The following is an 18,246-nucleotide window of genomic DNA, read 5'->3' on the forward strand; positions in this document are numbered from 1 at the left end:
CTTTGGATAACAGACATTGTTAAATGACAATCACCACCACACAGTATTATGTACTTAACTCAAACCCTAATGGACCCAGGAACAATACGTTCGCTCTTGTTTGCCAACTTCTTATTTGTCAAAAACAAAAGTCAAAAGAGAGATCTCAAAGAAGTTAGGCTTAAGCAGTCAATCATGACCAACTAGTCAATCTTGAAGACCAATCTGGTCAAACCAGACACTGCACTCATCCCTTCCCATCAGGAACACACTTTTCAATCAGGGGAGAGAGTACCGTCGTCAGAGACCTGGTCAGGGGCACTGGATTACCCAACTCCAAAGGTCCCCGTTCTCCTCCTTGTAAATGGTGTTGTCCAGCATTGGGCAACCTTGTGGGCCTGTTCCTTCCTGATCCACTCTTCTCCTATCAAGTGCCACTGTTAGCAATTTCTACCTTTTCCCCGCTGGACAACCAATGGAATTTCTCCTCACCCTGTGCACATGGCCCACAATATCATCACTGCCACCACTCTGCACTCCCAAAGGCCTGCTTCCTGAAATGTTCTCCTCCCGAGCAACTGAACCCACATTATCTAAATGCCTCTGGAAAGGTGTTTAGACTTTTCTCTTGCATATAATATTAGTAAACCCCCAAGCAAAATTCTCCTACCATTGACATCAGCTATAACCAACTGTTTTGAGTAAATGACTGGACAAGTGACTAGTTATTTCAAAGAAAAACTAATTTACTAGGAGAAAAAGAATCACAAAAACATCCTTTAAAATGAACACATCACTCCTTACTTTTGAACTGTACTCACTTAGAAAACGTCATCACTCTGAGAATCTGGAACTTCTAGCACGTCTATAATCTTGCCACCCAGAACACATGCTGCTAGAGTCCCAGCACCCTCACTGGAGTGGTATTCCTTGCCTTCCCTTCCTGTTTAAAGGCAGCCACTAGGTGGTCATCAAGTAGATATAAAGTAAATGTTTAATTGGAAACAAATTTGTTTCACGGATTTTTTTTTTTTTAAAAAACAAAGCAATTGTAGATATTTTCACAGAGCCATTCTAAAAATGTTTTGTCCATGGATATACCTGGATTTTCCTGTTCATATTCCAAGGCAGGTCACTGGAAATGGGAATATGCAGGTCAGCATTTTGCACAGGCATTCTGGACAGCATATAGAAGAGACCAAACACCAAGGATTCAATTAAACTCAAACAAACTCTACTGAGTGCCTACAAGGATATATTTAAGGCAGTGTAAATGAGAAAACAAAATCAGTGCAGAGAAGTCCTATACCTGCCAGTACCTTCTCTGTAACTGTAAGCAAGTTTACTAACCTTTATAGATTCCCATTTACCTTCTGCTTTTTGATCTGTTTTCAGCCTCAAAACATTCTGATCGACTGAAATCTTATGGGGAAACCCAATGTAACAGCAACTTTAGCAGAGTCAAACTTGGGTGTGGTGGTGGGGAGCAGGAGCAGTGAAATGGAAGCTAGACAGCAAGATGAGGGGGTTTTCCATGTCTACCACAGATATAATCCACAAATGACCCCTGAGAGGGCTCTACATATCCCAGTTTGAAAAATTATGATGCCAGATATTCTAAGACTCTTTGAGGGTCTTCTTCCTGCTTATTCTTAGCTGGACAAAGAATTAAATGCATTCAATATAGTAAATGCTATGACTTGAGTCTTGTGCAGAATCAAAGTTATAGTCACATACCAACTCACTTTTAGGCAAACATTGCAGAAACCAAATACTTCATCAATCAAAAAGAGCTAAAAGCTATAACCAAACTCTGTGATCTTGATATGGTAGAAATGATCTATTTTTAAAATAATGAGAGCAAGTTTTTCCCAAGCACTGTATCCTAGACTGACCAGCAGAGATTAAGGCAAAAATGACAAGTCCTACACTATGCAGTGATGCTACCCAAGATCCTTGGTCAGTCATCATATCTGGTCTGGATCTTCAGGCCTTGGTGACAGAATCATTTTCAGTCCCCAGGTCCTGAGGCTGAATCCTCCAGCAGAGCAGGGAGAACAGGAACAAGGATTATGCATTGCAGCAGTATGCAATCTAAGCTTGCATGATACAGTCCAGCCCAAAACCCAACAACACACCTTGGTCAAAGGACACTGCTGAACAAGGACAGGCCCTCAGGAAGTCAATAGTCATCAATATGATGCCTACTTTTTTCATATAATCAGGTTGGTATCAGGGCACTCACTGACCATAATGATTTATTTTGATACAAGGACTATTCACCACCTCAAGATCCCTTTACTGAGCTTCCCTATTCTGATGTATGGTATTTAAATAGTTTCATCTTAAAGAAGAGGATTTGGCATTTCTCCCCTCCCATTTTCCCCTTTCTACGTATCACAACTTCAAAAGATTAGTTTGAGCCACTTCAGATAATTAATATGTTAAGTTCTTACTTGTAATCATTCACTAATTGAATAAGACAGGTGCTATAGTAATCGCCTTTCCCCCCCAAAATAAGTAGATTCCTCCATGACCAAGAAAAACAGATATAAGAACTGGTAAAACTAGATTTGAATTGAAAGACACTAACTCAATGAAACACTCTGGTCCATTGTGCAGAGAGCTTCAGAACACTGTTCCAACATTTAGGGAGAATTGATCCTGGTTCACTGGTATCAACATCTGTAAACAGACACAAAGAGGTAACTGTAAGTAATCAAGAGCTGGGGAAACAGGAGTCACCACGTAATTACCATTGTTTCATTCAGAGTTACCACATCTTCACCTTAAAACAACTGGCAGCCAGTATACAATTAACTCCTCTTACTGCAGCACAAAACAGTAGCAAAATCAGGTTAATTTTAAGTCATCTAATGCAATGCATACCCACAACTCCAAAAGTAAGTGGCATCAACTCTTCTTTCAGATGAGTTTGTCTAAAAGCCCCAGGAGTTTAACAAACTCACTGGTACTCTAGATTAAAAGGCCAGTTCAGGTCTGAGAATCTAAATTCATTTAGGTTTGTAGATTCTTTCCCCAAACACAATTAGTGGCCAATGCAGGGGTCAATGGCTTCTCCCTGTATTCAAGTTCCCCTCCTACCCATCCGACCCATTTCACAAATAAGAGCCACCAGTCTCCAAACTGACTGATGAAATTTCAGCCTACAGGGTATTTTCATACTTGAGCTATAACTGAAGATGAATAGTGGACATCTTAATAATCCATTAGCTAGATTAAAATCCAACATTAAGATATAACCTAGACCAAAGCCACATGTGTGCATGTGTGTGTGTATGTGTGTGCGTGCACATGTGCACTGTTGCTTCAGTCCTGTCCAACTCTTTGCGACCTGATGGACTGTAGCCCACCAGGGTCCTCTGGCCATGGGATTCTCCAAGCAAGAATACTGGAGTGGGTTGCTATGCCCTCCTCCAGGGGGATCTAGGGGAGGGATCCAACCCAGGGATCAAATCTTGAGTCTCTTGCATCTTCTGCACTGGCAGGCAGGTTGTTTACCACTAGAGCCATCTGGGAAGCCTGTGTGTGTGTGTGTGTGTAAGTGAAAGTGTTACTCACTCAGTCATGTCTGATTCTTTACAATCCCATGGACTGTAGCCCATCAGGCTCCTTTGTTCATGGAATTCTCCAGGCAAGAATACTGGAGTGGGTAGCCATTCCCTCCTCCAGGGGATCTTCTTGACGCAGGGATTGAATCCGGGTCTTCTACATTGCAGGCAGATTCTTTACCATCTGAGCTACCAGGGAAGCCGTCACATATAATCAATTCTCAGTTCTTTGAGTTACTCTGCAGTATAAAGGGTAGAGTCTATTGTTTGCCTAATTCTAGCTGTTCACTTGCTTGCCAACCAAAGACTTCCTATTTACATTCAAGTTGGGGTTCAGTAAGTCAGTTCAGGCTCAACTCCAACCCTTTCATTCCCCCCAGGACTGCCCAGGACTATTCAAGTTACTTTTGATAATCCATTTACCCATGCTAGAACTTAAAACAGGTGACAAGTCCAAAATTTCTGATTCATTTTTCGCAAACACGAAACAGTTTTACATAGCATTTCTGATACTAACTTTACTACAAACAGCCCAAGCAACATTTAAGTCTCTCAAATGCCTAGCTCAAAGAGCCAATTCACTCAAAGAACACACTAGTCACTGTTGTGGTGTTCAAAAGAAACAGCATATTCTGACTGTTTCAGCCCACTGAAACATTTGGCTCAACAGGGCCAAATCAAGGAGGAGTCCTGATTGGGCCTCTCAAGTGGACAATCTGGTCAAGGTGAAGCTGAGAAGCAACTGGCTACTAGAGATGAATGGCCCCAACAGAAGGCAAAAGTAGGTTACATCACTTGGTTACATGCCAGCCCAAAGATGCCGACAGAGTGGGATTATGCCCCAATGGTCATTTATCTAACGTAATCCAGAGTGAACTTTTAGCACCAACCTACACACACACCTCAGCTGAATGTTATTAGTCATCAGGCAGACCAGACAAAAATGGAAATAGCGCAACATAAAATCTGCCTTCCTGCGAAAAACAACTTCAAACTTAAATTGTAATGGTCATCTTGTAGACCAACAGGGGCATATTATTATCATGTGCCCAATCTTCAGCCCTAAATTCACAGCTAGAAGCAAAAGAGGATTCATATACTAGAACACATTTGGGATACCCATTATGGAATTTTAAAAAGCATGTAAGACGAAATCCTATAAGGAAAAAGGCAACCTCTCAATTGAACATCCCACTGAATTCTTAACTTGTGGCTTGAGATTCATCTGCCAGAAAAGACCCAGATAACCACTGCCTCCTCCTCTCCCACTCTCAGCAGGGTGACCTTTTTTCCCCTACAATACTCTAAGTAAAGTGAAAGTCGCTCAGTCATGTCCAACTATACAGTCCATGGAATTCTCCAGGCTAGAATACTGGAGTGGGTAGCTGTTCCCTTCTCCAGACAATACTCTAAGAGTATCCTTAAAATACTATGTGGCAAGACTCTGGGAAAAACAACAGAATTACAAGGAACATCATTTTCTATATCCTTCTCCTTCTTGCTCTTATTTTGCCTACCTATTCTGAGCCCAGCCTCCATCTCTCTGACCTAAACTCTTTTCACTCTTCTCTTTGATCACTGCTGCTAAGTCTCTTCAGTCATGTCCGACTCTGTGTGACCCCAGAGACAGCAGCCCACCAGGCTTCCCCGTCCCTGGGATTCTCCAGGCAAGAACACTGGAGTGGGTTGCCATTTCCTTCTCCAATGCATGAAGGTGAAAAGTGAAAGTGAAGTCGTTCAGTCGTGTCCGACTCTAGCGACCCCATGGACTGCAGCCCACCAGGCTCCTCCGTCCACGGGATTTTCCAGGCAAAAGTACTGGAGTGGGGTGCCATTGCCTTCTCCGCTTTGATCACTAGGCTCTAGCTATTACTCCTACCCCTATCCTCCCCGACCTCCTCTTCACCATTCCTTTCTTCCCACTCTTTGGAACTTGCCATACTCCAGCCCAGTTTCTGCACTAGCTAGTCCCTAAACCTGGAAGTTTCCTCCTGTATTTTTGCAAAGCGGGCTCCTTTTTATTTAAAGCTCAACTTCAGTGTTGCCTTCTCAGAAAGGTCTAGACTGTACCCCAGTCAGACACTTTCTATCACAGCACTCACAATCACAGATAAGAGCTGATTTTCTTCAGCTCTTATCAAAATCCAATTTGCTTATTTATCTGTCCCCACCCCACTCCAATGTATGCTCCATGAGAGCATGGACCTTACTGCGATGTTCTTCTTTGTACGCCCACTGCCTAAAATACTGGCTAGCAACTAGTAGCCTGTCAATAAATGTTTGTTGAGTGAATGAATTTTGGACTTTGTATTCAATGATTCCAAATCACTAAGGTGAGAACAGTAGTCATTTTTTCCTTTTGTTGCATTTCTGTGAAACATCCAAACATGCTGTTACTTGTACAATGAAAGCATTAAATATTGTTTTATCAGGCCTGAAAGCCCTGATGAGTAGGATGGAACCCATTATGATAATTCTAGCAATATGCACATAAACTCAGTTACAGAGGGACAGGATTTACAGACACTTTCTAATCATCAAAGGATCGCTAAAATTTGGGAACCATCTCTTCAAGTTCTTTAGAAAACAGTTCCAGACTCACAAGGACTTTCAAAGAAAATATCAACACCAAAGTAGGAATCATTACACTTCGCTCTGAAATCCATACTACAGGCTAAAGAAGCACTACTCTCCCCACCCCCCCCCTCACAAAAACCAACAAAACATCAACAAAGAGATCTTCTTTTCAAATCATTCTTTGCTAAATAATTTTTTCACATCCGTTACTAGTTTGTATTCTTCCCTGAAAGAAAATTAAGCAAATCATGCTGTCTCATGTAAGACCACCTATACACAAAGAATAAACTAAATAAATAAGATGGAAATCTGCACAAGCCAAATTTGTCACTGAAGACTTGTGTGCCAGACACACAAAAGAAAAAATAAGAGCTATTGTCCAATTGTAGAAACAAAAGAGTAATACGGGGTTTTCTGTTCTCCAAAGTGCATCATGAAGTGTGGGTGGAGAGAAACAAGAAATCTAGAATTAGCCTAACATCAAATCATTTTGGAAAGAGTTGACAACATTTAAATTCCTCACACATAAAGTATTTAGAGCAAGAGACCTTGATTCCTGGGCTATGATGCCATTTAGGAATCCTTGCAAGGGCTTTGGAATTCCAGTATTCAGAGGATAAAACGCTCATTTTAATAGGGAGCGACCAGGGATTGAGAGATACTTCCAAAGACAGACAGCTTGTAACTGAAGTATTACAAAGCTTGCAGTTAAGACCTGGGATGGAGGCGGAACACCAAATTCAAAAGAGGTAACCAAGATACCAAGTGCAATAAAGAAAAAAAAAAACCACAATTACCACCTAGTCACGGAGAATTAAAGTGGAAAGGAGGGCTATGCACGGGAGAAGATTGTAGGGGGGGGGGGAATGGGGAAAAAAAAACAATACATTTGTCACTCTGTCCCACTTCCTATACAGGATACGGGCAAAGCTTCCAGCCCCATCACCTCAGGCACAGATAGTTATCGTATATAGCAATGGTGCATAGGAAGGACTTCAGGTCTGAGCCCCTTAATTCCAGGGCTGTTAATGATTAAAGAGGAAGATGGGGGTGGGGAGGTAGATGAGGGCGGAGGGAGCTGGAGATTCACCCACCACCTCTCGTTTGGGCTCCTACCTCACGGCGCTTACAAGGCGCAGAGGACCAGAGTCCGTACCCCCTCCAGGGCAGCTCCGGCCCCCAGAGCCCCAGGCCCTGGGCTGAGGGGTGCTGGCGGTGAGGAGGCAGGGACAGTAGGTAAGTTTTCTGAGCCCTGCGGCTGACACGCCACAGGCTCCCCTCACAGCCTCTCCTTCCAGCGGGACCAGTCCAGACAAGGAGCTGATTTCCACGCCTCCCCTTCCACCCCCCCCCCCCTTTCTCGAAGGTACCCAGCCCCCGCCCCTTCATCTCCCAAAGCCTCCCCTTTTCCTCAAACCCCCCCTCAAACTCACAGCTGCTCCAGAGGTTCCTCCAGTCAAACCCTTTCTGGAAACGACGGCGGCCCGGCGGGTCCAAAACACCTACCATCCCCGCTCGCGTTTCCAGGTTCCCTACCCCCTCCGCCGCCGCCGCCGCCGCCTCTTCTCCCACCACTGCCGCCTCCTCCCCTTCATCTGCCGCCCACCAGCGGCGGCCGCCCCGAAGCCCCGCCCCCTCCATCGTCTCCTGCATCATCACTTCCGGTAACCCCGCAGGCCGCCCGCTTCGGCAGGCGGAATAGGAAAGGAGAGAGGAGGGAACGAGTGGCAGTTTGCGTCATGACGTACGCAAAGACGTACGAAGCTGTCCCCAAGTAAGGGCAAAGACTTAGCAACGCGGAGGGAGGGCAAGGAAGAGATGGAGTGGACCATTTTTTTCGCTGGAATAGGGTGGCGAGAGGAGAACGAAAAGGGGAAAAGGGAATTAAGGAAAGGATGAGTTTGGCTATCTTGTTGGGTATACGGCGGAGCGTGATCTAGAGTTTGAAGTTTAACGAAGGGTCGAGCCTACCCTCGACTTGGGACTAATGCTCCCACAGAAGTCCGTCCGGTGGTTTGGTCCGGTCTGGCCTACCAGACCTGCTAGAGAGCTCAGTCCGCCGCCGCTCAGCTGCGCTCCCGGCGCCGCCTCCTCCCAGCCTGCCGGAGGCTGCGGTGCTTCTGTGGGTGGGGGAAGGCTGGACTGACGCAGAGTGAGTGTTGAGGATGGAGACGCCGACTCCTGGCGCGGGAAACGGGAAAGGGGTGGACTCCTCAGGGGCAGGGATGGGGTGGGGGTGGGGGGGTACGACGTTGCTAGGAGACGAGCCTGTGTGACCCCAGCCTCGCGAGGGCTGCTTGGTGTCACCGCCGCTCGCCTCAGGAACCTGCTAAGGGAAGCGGCTTGAGGGCCAGGAAGGGGAGGCCTGATTTGGGAACGCTGAAATGCCGATTTGGGGCCCATCTCTGAATCCTTTGGATTCCCCCAATGTGTTGATGAATGGGAGATTAATAGGGGCAAATCCGGAGGCGAGGCGTCTAGCCGAGGAAGGTTGACACAAACGAGTACCCTGCACGATACTGAGATTTTCTAAGATATAGAGAACTAGCTTCTTAAATCCTTTGGTCCACGAAAGACGTTGCTACGTGAAATTTTTCGAGTCCGGGAGTAACTTAAAAAGTAAATCAATAAGGTAGATATCAGCAGGTAAGAAATGCCCCAAAGGAAGTAATATCAGGTGAAGTGGTAGAAGATAAGGGGAAAATGAAAGTCGCTCAGTCGTGTCCGACTCTTTCCGACCCCATGGAGTGGGTAGCCGTTCCCTTTTCCAGGGGTTCTTCCCAACCCAGGGATCGAACCCAGGTCTCCCTCATTGCAGGCAAATTCTTTATTAGCTGAGCCACAAGGGAAGCCCAGAAGATGAGGGGAGGGCCACTCTAAATCAGATAAGACTGTTCAGAGGAGGCCGGGTTTGCAAAAATCCCAGAAAAGAGGGAAGCTAGGGAATGAGCTTTCTAGGTGGAGAAAAGAAGGTATCTAAAGAAGGAAACGGCGAGAAAGTCAGATGCTTGGATCAGAAAGGGAAGAACAAGAGTCAGAGTGGTCTGTGATGGAGAAGTGGCATGGCCTGATCAAGCATAGCTTAGCCCAAGGCGAGAGCTTAACTGTTGGGTTACTGGAGAGTTTAAGAAGGAGTGACAGATCTCATTTACAGTTTTAGAAAATCATTCTTGGCTCCTGAATAGAGAAGGGTACAAGTGGTCAGACCTGTTTGGCAGCTGTTGCAGTAGGCCAAGGGAGAGGTGACAGTGAAATGGAAGAATTAAATTCAGAATGTATTCTGAAACTAGAACTTGCAGGACTTGTTGCCAAATTGGATATGAAGTGTATGTGAAAGGATGGAACCAAAGATGACTCCTCAGAGAAAATAGTTTGGAAGGCACTCTATTCTTTTAAACATACTAGTTTTGATAAGTTTGTTAACTGTCCAGGTAAAGATGTTGAGAAGTTAAATATGAAAATCAAGGGAAAACTCAAAGAGAGATAATAAATGTAGCAGTTTATTCCTAAATCACCTAAGAAGAGAGTGCAGATAGAGAGGAAGGCCTCTGTGGGAAGCCCTATTTTGCTTTGTTAATCAAGGAATAAAAAGTAAATTTAAAAATGCTGGTGAAGTTTTGAAATTGGGCAATTTTGGCTTAACTGTTGTGCTGTTAAATGTTTATGTATTGAAACATACTCTTGGCAGGGTAGGGGAGAGGAAGGCCACTAAACTCCTTGGGGCTCTTTACATTTAGATATCCATAGAAGGAAAAGCCAGCAGAGGAGACTGTACATATAAAGCCTCAAAGATAAAAGGAGGCCCTGTAATATTCTTGAATAATGGGACCCACCCTCATAATCACTGAGACTCAGCCTGGAAGTTCTGGCTCAAATCTCTTTCTTCCTTTCCTCTGCCAGCTGTCAGTGCTTTTGGACTCCTGCTTAGGTGGTTTGTGTTCACTGTAACAAACCTTACTTTGCTTATTGTTTATGGGTCTGACTATCCTGTGAATTGTTTCTTCTTTGTGCCCTGTTGGCTCCTCGTTCAGAGCTTTGCCCATAGAGCCCAGTGTATAGGAACTGTGTGTCCTTAATGTATAAACCATGAATTTCAACACCTTCTGACGAAGGAGCATTTGTCCCTGATGTTGCTGCTGCCTCCATCACTAGATATGGTTGATTTCATAAAATCTAGAAAGAGTATCAGAAGAATAATCAGAAGGGACTTCTCTGGCCGTCCAGCATTTAAGACTTCATGCTTCCACTGCAGGGATTGCTGGTTCGATCCCTGATTTGAGAACTAAAATCCCATATACCAAAAAAAGAAGAATCAGAAGGCTTGGATTTCAGTCCTGGGTCACTACTGACCAGCAGAATGGTCCTGTTCTTTGAGCTTAAGGGGTTACAGATTGGCCTAGATTACAGATAACAAAATGCCTGAAAACATGGTTTGGCCCATAAATTGATCTAAATTATTTTTTTTAATTTACTTGCCAAATTAAAAAATTCAGTTTTCAGCTTCATTTGAAAAAGTGACAATCTGGCAACACCAGCCTGAGTTTCCTGCACAGCAACAGTCAGCTGGAGCCCGTGAGATTCTTTTCCCTTCCTCTACCTGCCTGACCCCTATGGACATTTGATTTGCAGTTCTTGGTTTAGAGCTCTGCTGTCTGTCTGTACGCACAAACTACATGTAACTATTTCAATTTAAATGAAGTAAAATAAAAAATGCAGTTCCTCAGATGTACTCACCATATTTCAGGTGCCCAGTGCCAGCGGCTACCCTGTTGGACAGCAAAGATAGAAAATATTCCCAACATTGAAGAAAATTCTATTGGTCAGTGTTGGACTGGAGAAACTTAAAGATGCTCTCAGGTCTAATCATTCTGCACACTAAAGATGGATAGTGTGGCTATCCATGGATAGTAAAGTCATTGCTCCTACTCTGAAGGAAATTTGTCTAGTAAAGAGCTCCTGTGCCTCTGCAGATGGGGAAAGTGGTTCATTCAATAGTTGGCGGGTACTTGGAAACTGTCATGAAGGCGGAGACCCCCTGTGCGGAGTAAGGCCTATATATCAGATGGTTGGATCAGGGGTCAGGTGTATCTAAGGCTATAAGCAGAGCCCTTTTGTCTGCTTCTTAATCCAATTCCTTAGGACTTATCACAAAGAAGGGGTTTGAATGTCTTAAATGTTTCGTGTTCTCTGACTTACCTAGTTCCTTTGAAGGGTTCAAATCTTGGATAGTCAAGTTATGAATGAATGACTGGGGTTGATCTTTAGCATTGACCAAGTTCCCTGATGGCTCAGATGGTAAGGAATCTGTCTGAAATGCAAGAAACTTGGGTTCAGTCCCTGGGTCAGGAAGATCTCCTGGAGGAGGGAATGGCTACCCACTCTAGTATTCTTGCCTGGAGAATTCCTAGGACAGAGGAGCCTGGCGGTTGCAAAGAGTCAGACACAACAGCAAATAACTCAATGCCTAGTGCCCACACATATGACACACTTCCACACACACCTCCTACTTCTGGTAATTTGTTCTCATTTCTCTGATTGACCTCATCTTTGTCTCTTAAAATACGGTAACAAGAAAGCAGTTACTTCCATTTCTTTTTAATTGAGAGACTGAAACTTGGTGTCCATTTAGAGTTTCTATCCCTCAGGGGGCAAATAGCTGAACATCTCAATGGTTACTATAGCCTGATTGGAGTTCCCCTTACAAGTATAATCTTGTGTGTGCTCCTGTGCTGATATATTTAGAATGAGTATATGTGCCTTATATGATCTTGTTTGGGATAGTTTAGAAACCTTCCAGGCATAAATATTTTTGGTTTTTCCCTGTGTTCTAAAGATTTCCTGTGTTACAAAGCCTAACTTAATTTCTCTTCCTTTGTGTATATAATCTATCCTCTCCTCCATGACCCTTAACTCTGACACACCATATTGTCAATTTCTTGTAAAAAGATGCTGTTTCAGAGAATAGCTGTAGTATGATTAAGTACACCACACAAGCATATCCTGAGATATGCAAAGCAGTGTGTGGCATTACACTTCCCTTTTTGGATTCTAGTAACCAAAAACTGAATCCAGTCAGGAAATAAGTCCATGGGGTATGTGTGGGGCAATAAGATGAGGCCCATAGTTTATCTTGAAAGTTATTCAGTTTAGATAAGATGATACTGTATAGGATATGGAAATGCATTAGAAAGTAGGGAAGGATAACAGATCTAGGAGAAAAATGCACTGAAGGGTAAGCAAGCAAGGAGTAAGAGATAAAGGAAGAGAAATAGGAAGGGAAGCTTGAACATGCTCTTGATTTTGGCACCTGCATTGTATTTCCAGTAAGAAGTATGTGCTGTGGTCTGAAGATAAGCAATGCCTCCAGCAGGGTTGGTTAGTCATACTGAAGAACAATAGCTCTTTACTGTACATGGATTATTAATAATCAGAGGGAAACAGCTTTAGGAAAATCCATTACTACCACAAAGCAATAAATTCACCAACAGACAACACATTTCTTTTCCCTCCTCTGCAGACAAAGTTTAGCATAGATAAAAGAGGCCTCACTGTTCCTCCTTTATTTCCTATTTCAGGTAACATTTTGCCTTTGTTAACTCCCAATGCTAAGTGATTTACGTGGATAATTATGAACAATCCTTACAGCAGCTCTTTGAAGAAGGTTCTATTGTTACCCCATTTTAAGAAATTGAGGCTCTGGAAGATTAATATCTTGCCTGATGTGGTGAGGTCAGTATTCAAACTCCAATTAGTTCATTGTTTGTATTATATCTCTCTTCTTTACATGTGTGGAAATTTTTTGAATGCCTGAAATCAAGGTAGTCATTCTCTATTCTGCTATCCTGGGCAAGAAAATCTGTTTGCTTTGACATTATAAGAACACTTCAATTCCCTGCAGGTTTTCCAGATGACTAAAGCTTTAAATTATAATTTTGGGAGCTGGTTTTGAACCCTGATCATTTGCGTGCAATGGACCTTATTCCCCCAAAGGATTGTTTTTATGAAAAAAAAGTACCAGAACCTCATTTTTCTATGTGTTTGTTTCTGTCGACTACAAATACATTCACAACCTGAAAGTAGAGTGTTTTACTTGGTGGGAATGTTAGGACTCCAAGCCCAGGAGACAGAATCTCAGATAGCCCCAAGAGACTTCTCTGAGGAAGCAGAAGAGAGAGTCAGGCTATATACAAGTTTGCAACAAAGTAGGCAGGCAGACTGAACATCAATTATTGTTAAGTATGGAAAACCAGATACCAAGTTAAAGGAATTTAGCACTCTTCTACATATGGGAAGATGTAAGAATCTGAGATTATTGAAGTCATTTCTTCCTATGCATCTCAGCTGTCTGAGGCCAGCATCCTGCTTTTTTTTTCCTTCACTATTCCCTCCTCCCCCCACCCCAGAGCTCCTCAACAATCACCATGGAGAGTAGAGGGGCATGGCATTGTGTCCCTTTTTGGAAGCCCTCATTCACATTTGAAGGCCTGAAATCGCTGATGGCTTTTACATCCTTGTTTATTGATATGGCAGGAAATATTCAATTTCACAGTTATAAGCTTCATGGAAACATAGTATATCATTTCAGTCCTATAAGCAAACCCTGCTGCGCTGCTGCTGCTGCTAAGTCACTTCAGTCGTGTCTGACTCTGTGCGACCCCACAGACAGCAGCCCACCAGGCTCTCCCATCCCTGGGATTCTCCAGGCAAGAACACTGGAGTGGGTTGCCTGAAAGTAATAAGACTGCTTTCCCAAATAACACTTGAATCTTCAGTTCTTCATCCTGATACCCACAGTGCCACTCTTGAAAACATCATTGTGAGGGTTAATTAGTATTTTTAAATGCCTTAGGGTCTTCTGTTATGAAACCTGGCCCAAATACCAATGCATATATCTCAGGATGAGAATGAAAATTACTGGTAATTATTCTGTGTGGGTAATTTTTTTTTCTTCTAACAAAAGTATTTTAAGCTCCAACTCTGCCAGGCATGGAGTATAATGGATAAGACAAGGTCCCAACCTTATTCCCTCTCCCCCTCCCAAAACACAGTGAAGAAAGAAATGCAGGTCAAACAGAAAATTACAATAGAGTAGGAAGAACCTAGTGTGAAGACATTGGCTTAGTGTGAAGAAGACAGTCTGTTAAAAGCGATGAAAGCCAAAGGATAGGAATCAGCAGTTAAGCAAAAAAAAAAAAATAAAAGAATATTTCAGTTGTATGAGTTGGAATCTTCATTTGGCAAAAAGGAGGAGTCCCAGGTCTAAGGAGAGAGGGCAGCAGGACACAGGATAGGTAACAGTTGGTGCTTGGTGAACATAAAAGTGGATTTCTCTGGGTGAGTTTCACGATCACCCTCCTCCCCCCCACAAATCATAAAGTAGTTGGGAGAGAAATTTGGCTACGTTATATTCATTGGTGATGACTTTTAAAATTTTATACATAGGGACAGATCTTGAATGGATGGAAAGAGTCTCCTTCTACCTGGGGTTTGGAAGTCAGTTAACTTCCCTTGCCTTTCTGTCCCTTGTTTGTACTGCAACACTTTTTCTTCAGTAGATGGCAAAGCCTCCTGGGAGTGCAACATTTGAAATTTTGACATTCCTGAGACCAGAGTCATTCTTCTATAAATTTCATCTGAGGAAAGGGAATTTTCGTCTCTGCTCTTAACTCCTTAGTGTTCATGTGGTGATGTCTTTCCAAAGGTGAAAGAAAGTGTTCCAGGGGTGGGGAAAATGGTGAAGTGGATAAAGCCCCTAGTCCTAGCAAATTTTCCCATGCGTGCATGCTTGCTAAGTGGCTTCAGTCATGTTAAACTCTTGGCCACCCCATGAACTGTAGCCTGCCAGGCTCCTCTGTCCATCAGATTCTCCAGGCAAGAATACTGGAGTGAGTTGTCATGCCTTCCTCCAGGGGATCTTCCCAACCCAGGGATTGAACCTGCATCTCTTTTGTCTCCTGCATTGTCAGGCAGGTTCTTTAGCAGTAGCTCCACCTGGGAAGCCCAATCTTCCCATAGGCCTCCTGCAAAACTAGATTTAGACATGCCAAGTACTTAACATGTATTTTCATTCTCAGTAGCAAGTGGAAGAGTGAGTGGGTGGTGCTTTTTTTTTTTTTTTAAAGGAAATTGATCACTGCTTCTCTCAAGTCCCCATTACTGATTCCAAAATGAAAACGAGAAAAGTTGCAGCTAGAAAAATAACCATCTAGCTTTTTTGGCTCTTAATCCCAGCTTTCCTGTCAATTAGGTAGCATTAGGCAAGACTCTCGGAGAAGGCAATGCCACCCCACTCCAGTACTCTTGTCTGGAAAATCCCATGGATGGAGGAGCCTGGTGGGCTACAGTCCATGGTGTTGCTAAGAGTTGGACACGACTGAGTGACTCCACTTTCAGTTTTCACTTTCATGCATTGGAGAAGAAAATGGCAACCTACTCCAGTGTTCTTGCCTGGAGAATCCCAGGGACAGGGGAGAGTGGTGGGCTGCTGTCTATGGGGTCGCACAGAGTCGGACATGACTGAAGCAACTTAGCAGCAGCAGCAGCAAGCAAGACTCTTCACCATCTGCAAGGTTGGTAGAATCACCAAATACTTATGGTATTGTTTGAAATACAGCATGTTTTAAAAAATGTAAATCAGGTCAGGCCAGTATACTGTTACTTGCCTAAAACCTACCAGTGTCTTCTTTTGCTCTTAGATTACAAATCAAACTGCTTTCCAAGGCCTGCTTTCCCAACCTGTGTGGGATTCTATACACCTATCGCCTCACTTCCCCCATAGACTCTCAATTGTGTTAACACAGATTGTTTCCCACTTCATAGCCTTTGTCCCTACTGTTCTTTCTTCCTGCATCTTCTTCCCCTGAACTCTTACCATTTATAGGTTCCTTGATACCATTCAAGACCCAACTCAAATATCACTGACTATCCAAAATAATCACCACCTCTTCTCATCTATATCATATTATTGTTTCATTCTTTGAGAATACATATCACCAAGAAAAATTGTTTTTCTTGTATATCATCTGCCTCTGCCACTTGAATATAAACTGTAGGTCAGGGACCGTGGCTGCTTGTTTATCACTGTATGCCTAGAACTGCATGTACCTGGCACATGGCACTGAATAAATGTTAGATGGATGGGTGGATGGATTCTTGGGAGGGAAGAGTAAGACCTGCAGGGTAGTAGTATTGTAATGAGTGCTGATATCTCTTCTGTGACGTCAGCTCCCTTTGAAGTGTCAGGAACAGTGCTGCTACAGGGAACAGAAGATTCAAGCAGTCCAGCCCAGTGCCCGGCCTCCTCTGAAGGTGCTGATGCATAACATCATTACTGAGGAAGGACAGTAGCAGGGGAGGGGTGGATAACGTATTTATAAGGTGGAGACCTTGTAAAAGAGTACTTGCAATTCATATCTAGGTGCAGAAAGAATGGTTTTTTGCTCTTTGTAAGAAGGGACTAAAATTTAGTTCCCATTGTCACAACTGGCTAAGTTCTTTAAAGCAATCAGCAAACATTCAACCATGTTTACTTAAATTGAGCAGCCTATTTAGTGATTAAAAGTTGGTGCTCTGACTCCAGACTTTGATTTTGAATCTGGCTCCACCTCTTCCTTTCCTTATGGCTGTACTCAAGTTACTTAACCTCTTTTTGCATCAGGATCCTCTTTTATAAAATAGGATAACGTGTTTACCTTATAAAACAGTGATGACTATGGGAATTAATATATATGTATATAAAGTACCTAGAAAGCCTGGCACAGAGTAATTACAAAGTAAGTGTTTTTATTGTTTAGGCACTAAGTTGTGTCTGATTCTTTGTGAAGCACGCCAGGCTTCTCTGTCCTTCACTATCTCCCAAAGTTTGCTCAAATTAATGTCCATTGAGTTGGTGATACCATTATTACCATTATTTTTATTCCTTTAGTGAGCAAAATGCAGTCCCTGCCCTCCAGAAGAAGGGAGGAAAGGAAGAAAAAGGCACAGTGAAACTGGATGTAATAAAAGCAGAGAAAGAGGTGCTCCAAAAAAGGCTTCAGAGTAAACTAGTGTCTGCAAGTTGGCATGGCCAGCCAAAACAGGCATCCTAAGTGAAAAGATGAGCCAGAACAAACACCACAGTAGAGTGCCATAGAGCTCCATTTCCCAAACTTAGTTTTTTTGGGGACTCCTCCACATCATAATTTTTACTATTATATTCCTATATTTTACACCAGGTTAAAAATTTCTGTAATATGTGTAAAGGTAGAACTACAAAATAGAAATCACTTTAAGTCATGGGTTTCAGTTCAGTTCAGTTCAGTCGCTCAGTCATGTCCAGCTCTTTGTTGACCCCATGGACTGCAGCATGCCAGGCCTCCCTGTCAATCACCAACTCCTGGAGTTTACTCAAAATCATGTCCATTGAGTCAGTGATGCCATCCAACCATCTCACCCTCTGTTGTCCTCTTCTCCTCCTGCCTTCAATCTTTCCCAGCATCAGGGTCTTTTCTAATGAGTCAGTTCTTCGCATCAGATGGCCAAAGTATTGGAGTTTCAGCTTCAGCTTCAGTCGGGAATGAATATCAGGACTGATTTCCTTTAGGATAGACAGGTTGGATCTTCTTGCAGTCCAAGGGACTCTCAAGAGTCTTCTCCAACACCACAGTCCAAAAGCATCAATTCTTCGGTGCTTAGCTTTCTTTATAGTCCAACTCTCACATCTATACCTGACTACTAGAAAAACCATAGCCTTGACTATATGGACCTTTGTTGGCAAAGTAATGTCTCTGCTTTTTAATATGCTCCTAGGTTGGTCATAACTTTCCTTCCAAGGAGTAAACGTCTTTTAATTTCATGGCTGCAGTCACCATTTGTAGTGATTTTGGAGCCCAAAACAATAAAATCAGCCACTGTTCCCAATGTTTCCCCCATCTATTTGCCATGAAGTGATGGGACTGGATGCCGTGATCTTTGTTTTCTGAATGTTGAGCTTTAAGCCAACTTTTTTACTCTCCACTTTCACTTTCATCAAGAGGCTCGTTAGTTCTTCACTTTCTGCCATAAGGGTGCTGTCATCTACATATCTGAGGTTATTGATATTTCTCCCAGAAATCTTGATTCCAGCTTGTACTTCATCCAG

At 43.2% G+C, this 18,246-nt stretch overlaps 2 protein-coding genes across 12 annotated transcripts in view; one reads left to right on the plus strand and one right to left on the minus strand.

The window, feature by feature from the left end:
• Positions 1 to 7,749, minus strand: part of DCUN1D3 (DCN1, defective in cullin neddylation 1, domain containing 3) — a 55,002-nt gene extending 47,253 nt beyond the window's left edge. For 2 of the 9 annotated variants that reach the window (XM_010837165.1, XM_010837164.1), the window contains exons 1-3: positions 7,562 to 7,749; positions 2,573 to 2,664; positions 1,081 to 1,156 (exon numbers count right to left, since the gene is read on the minus strand). The gene's annotated coding sequence lies outside the window, so the exon portion shown is untranslated. Of the gene's footprint in view, positions 1 to 1,080; positions 1,157 to 2,572; positions 2,665 to 3,561; positions 3,602 to 7,561 lie in introns of those variants that run through there. The other 7 variants (XM_010837172.1, XM_010837171.1, XM_010837163.1 and 4 more) reach the window with 5 other exon arrangements.
• Positions 5,337 to 18,246, plus strand: part of LYRM1 (LYR motif containing 1) — a 42,623-nt gene continuing 29,713 nt past the window's right edge. Inside the window, exons 1-2 of one of the 3 annotated variants that reach the window (XM_010837160.1) lie at positions 7,882 to 8,280; positions 12,704 to 12,857. The gene's annotated coding sequence lies outside the window, so the exon portion shown is untranslated. Of the gene's footprint in view, positions 7,365 to 7,881; positions 8,281 to 12,703; positions 12,858 to 18,246 lie in introns of those variants that run through there. The other 2 variants (XM_010837162.1, XM_010837161.1) reach the window with 2 other exon arrangements.

The sequence above is a fragment of the Bison bison genome, unplaced genomic scaffold (genome assembly GCF_000754665.1).
Source record: "Bison bison bison isolate TAMUID 2011002044 unplaced genomic scaffold, Bison_UMD1.0 scf7180017864072, whole genome shotgun sequence".
Lineage (NCBI taxonomy): Eukaryota > Metazoa > Chordata > Mammalia > Artiodactyla > Bovidae > Bison > Bison bison.